Source organism: Cicer arietinum, chromosome 6 (genome assembly GCF_000331145.2).
Source record: "Cicer arietinum cultivar CDC Frontier isolate Library 1 chromosome 6, Cicar.CDCFrontier_v2.0, whole genome shotgun sequence".
Taxonomy (NCBI): Eukaryota; Viridiplantae; Streptophyta; class Magnoliopsida; order Fabales; family Fabaceae; genus Cicer; species Cicer arietinum.
This window is the reverse complement of record NC_021165.2, coordinates 65367890-65375207: the sequence shown is the minus strand read 5'-3', so window position 1 is coordinate 65375207 and position 7318 is coordinate 65367890. Positions and strand designations below refer to the sequence as shown.

At 31.2% G+C, this 7318-nt stretch overlaps 1 long non-coding RNA gene across 3 annotated transcripts; it reads right to left on the bottom strand.

The window, feature by feature from the left end:
- Positions 1 to 941: 941 nt before the first annotated feature.
- Positions 942 to 6621, bottom strand: LOC105851166 (uncharacterized). Of its 3 annotated transcripts, XR_003473268.2 has the most exons (10): positions 6533 to 6621; positions 6332 to 6418; positions 6160 to 6240; positions 5965 to 6068; positions 5206 to 5274; positions 4747 to 4831; positions 3470 to 3537; positions 2516 to 2738; positions 2328 to 2426; positions 942 to 1297 (listed from the first exon to the last, which is right to left on the bottom strand). It is a non-coding gene; the product is annotated as an uncharacterized lncRNA (long non-coding RNA). The 3 variants fall into 3 exon arrangements; XR_003473267.2 differs by lacking the exon at positions 942 to 1297 and having other exon boundaries at positions 1566 to 2426; XR_003473269.2 differs by lacking the exon at positions 942 to 1297 and having other exon boundaries at positions 1566 to 2426; positions 2516 to 2727.
- Between the last annotated feature and the right edge of the window lie 697 nt (positions 6622 to 7318).

The following is a 7318-nucleotide window of genomic DNA, read 5'->3' as shown; positions in this document are numbered from 1 at the left end:
GTGGCATCGAGGAAATATGTTCATCCATATCCCGTTTACAAATATCAGGGAAATGTTCATAAATCCAAGTCTGTAAATAATTGAAATGTAGTAAAATTATTAAGGTGATGAAATAATTAAAAAAATAATGATAAGTATAATAAATATAATAGTACCTGAAATAAAGACAAATATCCTCCAATCTGTTTGGTTGCAGGCAATGTGCTGTCTCTAAGATAGTCATATAGCACAACAAGTGCAGCCGGTCCCCATGCCCATTTACCACAACTATCAAGATCTTGAAACAGAAAGAGATATTTTGCAGATACAAGTGTAAAACTTTTATCAGCAAGAATGGTACACCCTACCAAATGAAGTAGATATGCCCTAACTGCACAGTCATATCTTCGTTCATGAAGTTTCTTAAAAAATACCTATTTCAACCACTCAAAACTATACGAGGCCCCTCTATTGGTCCTAGTCTCAGTGACAGCTTCATCATATGCAACTCCCAACAACTCAACAGCAGCAACAATTGCCAAATCTTCATTGACATTTGCGGGAGGTGTGAAAAACTCTCCAGTACATGGGATGCTCAAAAGACCCCTGACGTCGTCAAGAGTAATAGTCATTTCACCGAATGGCAGGTGAAATGAACTAGTCTCTGCGTGTCATCTCTCAGCAAAAGCAGATATCATATTACCGTCAATCATATGCAAACTACATCTTCTCAGAGGACGTAATCCAGATATATTAATCCAATGATCTATTTGAGCAGGTAAATGATATCTAATATCAATGAATTTGTCTTGCTTTTTGCCATTCGAAACAACTTTCAAGGCATGTCTATCCTGTTTAATTAAAAATAACACAATTACAAATATATTATAATGTGTAATAAAATAACTTATACTACAAATATATTATAATATGTAATAAAATAAATTATTTACTAACCTGTCCATTCCACACATTAATTGCAATATGATGCTCATAATCTGTAAGGACAGAAAGATCATAAGGACCTCCAGGAAACATGGGTTCATCAGACTGGTGCTGCTGACCATGTTCATCATCAAACTGTTGCTGCTGCTGGTCATATTCATCATAAAACACATGATCGTGCTGGGGCTGCTCATCATGGGGCTGCTCATCCTGTTCTGCATCAAACATAAGATTTTGCTGGTGCTGCTCATCCTGGGCGCCTGCCTTTCCTCATTTCTCTTTCTCCTTTTTTCAACAGCAGCTCTCATATTTGATTGTGTATGAGGCAGAACTTGCGAATGATCACCGTCAGTTTTTCCTCCTCTGGTCCTCACTAACAAAATTCAATAAACAAAAATTAAAAAAAAAATTGAAAAATCCGGTAGTTCAAAATGCATATCGGAAATTTCAAAAATGAAATTTCCGGTATTGATTTTGAACTACCGGATTTTTCAAATTTCCGGTTTGCCTTCCCGGAAATTTCATTTTTGAAATTTCCGGTATGCATTTTGAACTACCGGAAATTTCAATCCTCTTGAAATTTCCGGTAAAATTTTTTTCTTCAGAAAAACTCACTTTTCCGGATTTTACAAGTGTGGGGGTTAACTGTTTTCATTTTTTCTTATTTTGACTTTTACTGATTTTTTTAAGGTTATTTTGGGTATTTCACTCAAAAAACATTAAATTGGGGGTATAAATTTAAATGGGGGGTACAAAAGTTAACACTCGTCAATTTGATAGGCCCCTAATTATTGGCCTCGGCCCACATATTGAAGGGGTCAAAAAAATTTATAATTTAAAAGGCCCCAAAAAACAAGGCCCCCACACTAAAGGCCCCGTACAATTTTGTGGGCTTAGTGGGCCCATAGGCCCACTTATTTAAAAAAAATGAATTGATTTTCTTTTCGAGAAATAAAGTTTTTCAATTTTTTTACCCATAATTTTTTTTTGATTTTTTACTATAAAATATTTTCGATTTTTTTCTATAAAAATTTCTGATTTTTTTTTGATAAAAAATTTTTGATTTAAATGATTTATCTTTTCAATAATTTTTTTTTCTCACAAAATTTTTTAAGAAATAAAATATTTTTTTATTTTTTTCGAATAAAATAAATTTTGAAAACTTTTTAAGAAAAAAACTCAAAATTAGCAAAATATTGGGGGCCTGTAAGCTCCCAGAGCCCCCTCCCTTAGGCCCCATGAAATAATGGGCCTAAATTTTACAAAAATTAATTTGATAGGGGGCCTACTATTAGAGGTTTTTTAAAAAAAAAATTAAGGGGGCCTTGGTGTTGGGGGCTTTTTTGACAGCTCGACACAAAACCACCATTAAAGACATGACTTCATTCAAGAAATTGCAGAACCTGGGCCTCAAGAACATTAATTCGAGACAAGATTCGAGATAAGCGGTCATTCACAGATCGCTCTCTTTCCTCGGCAGTTGCAGCTTTAGCCTCAGCTTCCTGTAAAGTCCATTGAAAAAGATATAGAAACACAATAATATCCAGTAGGACAGATTTTTAAAATGAAAATAAAAAAGTATTCTAGACACCTAAAGTCGAAAATTGAGAGATCTTTCAACTGCAGCCCAAGCTTCAGCTCTTCTGGCATACATATTCTTAGTCTAGAACAGATCCCACACAAGAGAACAAAAAACAGAAGGAAAAGCAATTCTCAGACAATAACGATCATTAACATGGGAAGAAACTATCAAGTGTGGCTTGCTTCCGAGGTTTCTGCAATAAAACTTCCCTGCTGGACAAACTGAAGTTCCTCTACATTAATGAACAAATTTGAGAAATAATAACCTATGTCAAGAACAATGAACAAGAAACATATTGCAATAAACCATCACCATAAGTACAATTATTAGGAGCCACTCAACTGGACAATGATTACAGAATTAAAGAAATAATTGAACAGAATATAACAGGGAAGGAAATAGCAGATATAAAGAGAGCTATACATAAAAGGTTATACAAAGCAAGGATTTAGACTCACAAAATCAGGAAATACACAAGAGGGAAGTACAATTTGTGCCTTCTATTAGAAGAAGAACAATAACAAATCATGCAGAAAAAAATGTCACATATGTTATACCATTTTTTTTAGAAGAACAAGAAAGAAACACAATTTTTCACACATAACAATTAGTAAGGAAGAAGAGATGCATAAACAGATCTTGTGTCTCTTCTTGTAAATTCTAGGCTTCCTTGTTGTAATCTACAAGTTGTTTAACTTAATGGAAACGCCTAATGGCATTTAAACTCTACTATTACGAAGAAGGACCAATGTAACAGTATCAAGCTTAAACAAAAACTGGTAAATAAAATAGATAGCATAAAAGAAACAAATGAAGACACTAGCTGATGTTCCAGCCGCATGACCATGTATCATTTTTTATAGGTATTTTTAAAAATTACGAAACAACTACAAATTACTAAAGCACCCTAGCAGATGAAGTGATCAAGACATATAAATTTGGAATAGACATGAAGGAACATACCTAGAAACTGGTTTGCTTCATCAAACAGAAAACTTTTGTCATCAGGGAGGCAGTGATAGGTAAGAGTTCTTGTAGAGATTTTGACAAGCAGGCACAGTATGCACAAGCATGAAAATAAACACAGAAATTTGTATGAGCAGAAACATGAAGGAGCTATAACATAAAGTGCAAAGCACACCACATCAAAACATCCTTAGTCATTTAAGATCACAATATATATTCAAAATTAAGTGAAGGATTAATACATACTTAGTCATTTAATAAACAAACAAGCTTACGTTAGCTGAGCATTATCACAAGAAAATTACACATAAACCTCAAGAAAGAAAAGCCATTTCCCATTCACAGCCATATTATCAGATAGTAAAAAAAACGCAAATTCTAAATCTATGCTCTCTACACTCTAATAGTAACCCAAAAAAGTTGGAAAAGCTCAATAGAGCAAATATTATAATGTAACAAACTGAAAATTCCAAAAACTGAAGAACCTGTGTCAAAGAGACTCAATGACCAAGTAAAAAAAAATCCAAGGGCAGTGGCCAACTAGTCTAATTGAACCCTAACTCACACCTAGCAAATCAAAATTTTATAGTAATTAATGTTCTGCTATGTTTTTTTCAAACTCGTCATTTGCAACAAGGTAACACATCAAGGAAGTGCAAGGGACACCCAAAGTGCTGATGCCATTCACCAGAAGCAAAAGGCATATAAGCAGTTCATGCTTGCTGATGGTAGCTCGGATACACGTTTAATTTGGATTAGCTCAATAAATTTGGATTAACATTAAACTTATGAAAATTTCTCAATTAAAAATAAATAATTCTAATTCTTAATATATATAAATAAAGCAAAAACTGTAGGTAAGTGACAACCGGATTCACTGTCACATTTACGGGGACGTCTTGCTACACTTTGAAAATTGTCACTACATGTTTTGAGGACTGTCATTTTTGATTTCTACCTACAATAAGGGCTGTCACTAAACATGTGATAAATATAAATAAATAATTCATCTATTCCTACGGTTTTGTCTGTCTAAAAACTAAATAAATATAATTAAAAAATTGATCTATGCCTACGGTATTGTCTGTCACTAAAACTTAAATAAATATAAATAAAAAATTGATCTATTCCTACGCGGTCACAAAAACTTATTATTATTTATTAAATTAAATTTATTTTATCTCCATACTAATTATAATTCTAAATTATTAATATCACTAAATTAAATTTAAATTTTTAATTTATTTTTATTAACTAATGTCATTGAAACATACCATTTATTTTTCAGTCTCATAAAATCAACCTCTGCCCCAAGCCCAAAGCGTTTGCATTATTGTGGAATGCAGCAGCACTGTTTACCTGTAAGGCAAAAATTGATATTTTAAACAATCAACAACATCAAGTAATAATAGTTATTTAATCCTCATGTTTGCTGAGTTCTAAAAAATGAAAACTAATCCTAATGTGGAAAATGTCTAACAGTTAGATGAATAAAATAATAAGAAATAAAGTAGTTCAACATTTTTTTCAACTTTTATAAATTGATGGGATTAGTCAAAGTTTTAGATTATACAGATGAGAATAAAGCAAAGTAAAAACTATTAATATTTGCATGATTGAGGAAAACATTATGTCCCAAAATTAAAAATAATGGATCAAACTTTGGGAATAGCATCTGAATTACCCTTCCATCTCATAATGCTATGTCAGTATCTGTTGAAAGCAAAGAATACCTGTCAACTTGAGATATGAAAGTCTCAGCCACTTCAGAATCGTCTGTGACAATGCATTCAGTATGACCGCTGCAGAAACATCAAATAAAGCAGCAAAGACCTTTAATAAAATTAGTGATAATGATAACAAAAATGAAAATAATTCTGAGGACTCGAGCATGCCTTCCATGTTTATTTATGTGGTCAATGGTAGCGAAGAAATCTTCAACAATTTCAATGTGCAAGTAAGTGAGTTGTACTCATGATGAAAAGAACTCATTTCAACAATGTTTAGCATGGCACTGGCTTTTGGTCCACTATACATTTGAACACCAGCAAGTCATTTATATCTATTTATACATGTTTTCCCAATTTTGAGACAATTATGATGCACTTTCTTGCACAGTTACACCATGCATATTCAATCATCACAAAAGATTATTACATTTAAACACAAAACTAAATCCGTTATGTTATGAAAAAACAAACAAAAAGATTCCATTTAAACCAATGTTCATATAAATCCATTATGAAATAAGGTCAAACCTTCACGTTGGAGTTCAAGGATAAGCTCATTAAGTCCACCATTACACGACAAATTCTTGTGTACAAGAAGAGTTTTCTAAGAATATCATGACAAATTATTTCAATGAGCACAGTCCATAAATTCTATTCACAACATCAAAATAACAAGCAAGCAAAATCTAACAGGCTAGGAGAATGTCGATGAACATTTTTTACAAGGAACAAAGCATTGCAAATGATGTGAATGCTAATTACCATTGCATTGCAGGCATCAGGATAATCAATCTTTGCATCCCTAATTATCTGCTTTGCCATATCAATATTAGCAGACTTGTCAACATATACATGACAAATTCCATCTGCATAACAAAAACACATAAAATAATTTCAATAGAAGTCGTAGTTTTTCTTACATGTTTACACATATGAAATTTATATGTGATACAATACCAGCATGACCAAGAACTGGAATTCTTGTTGACTCCTTGATTTGAGAAACAAGCCTATTACTGCCTCTAGGGACCACAAGATCTATCACATCATCAAGTTGTGGCAAAGTATATTAATTAGTGAAAATCATCACAAAAATATAATTATGAGGATTTTAACTTGTAATATATACCTTAAGTAGATCTGGAATTTGATCCCTTGAAGTCACAAGCCCAATGAGTTTGTCGCCAACTATATCTGGCATGACTGAAGTAATCACCTACAACAAAGAAGAAATATATATGTAAAGATGGAAACTTAATTATACCAAAAATGATGATCTAGATTGACCTGAAAAAACTAAAGCCTCAACTAATAAAATAAATGGATAAACCTTGTGTAAGGCAGCATTTGATCTTCGGCCTTCATTTCCTCCTTTAAGTAATAAACCATTCCCACTTCGAATTGCCAATGCAGCAATCTATTAATTATGTTAAAATATTATATTATTATTATATTAATAATATTATTTCCTATTTTAAATTCTATCAATTAGACAATTAGATTCAGACTTATAAAAAAATCTATTAGGCCTGACAGGCTGACCTAAATATATATTTATTATTTATTAATGTTATTTTTTTATTATTATATTAATAATATTATTTCCTATTTTAAATTCTATCAATTAGACAATTAGATTCAGACTTATAAAAAAATCTATTAGGCCTGACAGGCTGACCTAAATATATATTTATTATTTATTAATGTTATTTTTTTATTATTATATTAATAATATTATTTCCTATTTTAAATTCTATCAATTAGACAATTAGATTCAGACTTATAAAAAAATCTATTAGGCCTGACAGGCTGACCTAAATATATATTTATTATTTATTAATGTTATTTTTTTATTATTATATTAATAATATTATTTCCTATTTTAAATTCTATCAATTAGACAATTAGATTCAGACTTATAAAAAAATCTATTAGGCCTGACAGGCTGACCTAAATATATATTTATTATTTATTAATGTTATTTTTTTATTATTATATTAATAATATTATTTCCTATTTTAAATTCTATCAATTAGACAATTAGATTCAGACTTATAAAAAAATCTATTAGGCCTGACAGGCTGACCTAAATATATATTTATTATTTATTAATGTT